Below are 2,968 nucleotides of genomic sequence, written 5' to 3'. Positions count from 1 at the left end.
CCAGTCCAGAAATGGTCATCCAAGATGAACACACATTTCTCAAAGGATGAAACTAAAGAAGCGAATAAATATATGAAGAAATGCTCCACATCACTAGCTATCAGTGAAATGCAAATTAAAACATTGAGATATCATATCACCCCAGAAAGAATGGATATCATAAAGAAATCAACCAACAACAAATGTTGGAGAGGCTGTGGGGTAAAAGGAATCCTTCTCCAATGGTGGTGGGAATGTAGACTGGTATAATCATTATGGAAATGAGTGTGGAGACTCCTAAGAAAAGTAGGACTGGAAATGCCATTTAAGCCAGTTATTTCTCTACTGAGAATTTTCCTGGAGAATCTGAAAACATCATATCATAGTGATATATATGTGCCTATGTTTATAGCAGCACAATTTGTGATAGCCAAATCTTGGAAACAACCAAGATGCCTGTCACCTGAGGAATGATTGAAAAAGATGTGGTAGTTTTATGCAATGGAATATTGCTCAGCTATAAAGAATGATAAACTCAAAGCCTTTATATTTAAGTGGGTTTCAGTTGAAGATATACTCATAAGTGAAATAAAGCAGACACACATGTGTAAGTTACATATAGTTTCCCTAGTATAAGAGCTCAAGAGAAGAAAAACAGATAGAAAGGCATAATACAACTAAAAAAAAGCAAGAACGTGAGGGCTAGAAAATGAAGAGAGTGCAAGTAGAAGAGATAGGAAACCTGACAGAGGCAAGCCATACAGTTATATGTACAAGATGGGCAAGGCAATGATCCTGAGAATCTCTAGAAGATTTTCGAATCTAGCAGTTAATTGGAAAGATTCTCACCCTGACTAACTATAGATACTGACACCTGTGAACTAAGCAACTGCAGTGAAGATCTCAATTTGTAATAGTAGGTTCTTACTTGGAGTGCCTATCATTCTGGTCTTCTGAATACGGGCTCCTTCTCATGACACACCAGCTCCTACCATGCTGTCTCTCAGGTAGATGATTGTTTGAAAAGAAAGCAGGAGACAAGAAAAGGTGTGCTGTGTGACTGTCCTGCCACAATGTCGCATGTGGTTATATTTCTTGACTTATGTGTAAACATATATAATTCTTTATTCCTATTTTTAAAATATATTTTAAATTTTAAAAATTTTTTGGTCATATTCTGTAGAACTTAAAGTTTGACATATCAATACTTTCTGAATATACTTGTTCCATGTTATGCCTAAGATGTTTGATATTCAGACAGATAGGGAGATTAAGCTCAACAACCTAGGCTATATGGTAATAACCATAAGGTTCTCTGCTGGTGGGCTAACAATCTAAGTTTTCAGACCAAAAATTAGAGAAAAAGGAGGGTCACAAGGAAAGCCAATGTTTTGGCCTTCGCCTCCCAAGGTCAATTAAGACTCAGGATATATGAGAACGTGTACTCTAACATCATGTAACTCAGTAGTGTCCCAAATTTTCTGATCAAGGACATTATGGAGTCAAAGAAAAAAGGGATTGATGATGTAGAGTGTGCCTACGGAGAGTCATATGGAGAGAAAACATTCTCTCAGGCTTTCACAGAGTGCACATTGGCCAAGCAATGGACATGACTCATCCACATGGCTGACACTGGCAAAGGATCTACAATCTGAGGTACAGGGTCTCAGGATAAATCCTGAGTGGGTTTGACTGACCTTATCGGTCCAAAAGGTACAATTCTTGTTTCATAGGTCTTCTTTTATCTTGGTCTTAACCATCCAGCAGAAAAGTATAAAAATGAAGTAGAAGAAATAAAGCCATGTTGTTATGTTGAGCTGCAGGGAACTCAGGTCAACAACTTCTGACATTGCCAGTCAAATGGAAGACCAAATAATATTATGGACTACTGGACTCTTTTGGAATATTTTGCTGAGTTCACACACCTATAATATTTAAATGATGGAATTAACAAAAAATGGGATATAGATTAATGACCATTTTGTATGTGTGTATTTAAAATGGTTAGGATAGATATAAAGCTACATTCTCTTAATTTAAGGAATAGAGGGATTTGTTCTAATAGTGTTTGTAAATAGGATATCATGTCTACATCTTATACAACAAATAACCACTAGGAAGGCAGTATGCAATGTGTTAATTATTGGAACTGTCCTATCAATTTGATTTGAAATGGTCTCATTGATATTTATTTCTCAATAAAATTATGGAAATAGAAACAAATTTCTCAACTTCTGACATAGCCAGTCCTATGGACAACCCACTACTATTATGGACTACTGGACTATATTGGATTATTTTGCTGAATTCACACATCTACAATATTTAAATGGCAATGGAATACACATCTATGACAAAACAAACAAAAAAGGGAGATACAAATGAAGGACTGCTTTGTCTATATATACAAATAGTTAGGATAAATATTCAGTTACTTTCTCTTAATTCATTGAGAAGAAATATTTGTACTAATAATTCTTTGACAGGATATCATGTCTGCATCTTGTAGTATGAATAACCACTACCAAGACAACACTATACAATGTAGTAATTTTTTTTTTGTTTTTTTATTTAGTTATTTATTTTATTTTTTATTTTTTTGACATCAATTATTTTATTTAAAAGAAAAAAATAAAAACAATGGTACAAAATCCGAAAACAAGATTTTAGGAGAGTAACAATGGTTAGTACATTGTGTATTGATACTGCCAAAGTAGTTTCTCATATTACAAGATATAGGCAAGAAACAATAAATAAACAACATAGGTACCAACCTCTTTTTTTTAAAAGTCAACAGAAAATGGAAATATACTTTTTAAAGTTTCTAATACTAGGAGAAGATATCATACAATGTCTTTCAAATAAATTGTAAGTCAAAGATACAGTATAAATCTACTCAGAAAATTAAATGTTTCAAAACAATTGAACTAAGAAAAAGTTTTCATGATAGTAAAGAAGTACTAAGAGTAAAACATAAGATAAATACTGG

This window comes from Octodon degus, unplaced genomic scaffold (assembly GCF_000260255.1).
Source record: "Octodon degus isolate 3935 unplaced genomic scaffold, OctDeg1.0 scaffold00073, whole genome shotgun sequence".
Classification (NCBI taxonomy): domain Eukaryota; kingdom Metazoa; phylum Chordata; class Mammalia; order Rodentia; family Octodontidae; genus Octodon; species Octodon degus.
This window is presented reverse-complemented; position numbering follows the sequence as displayed.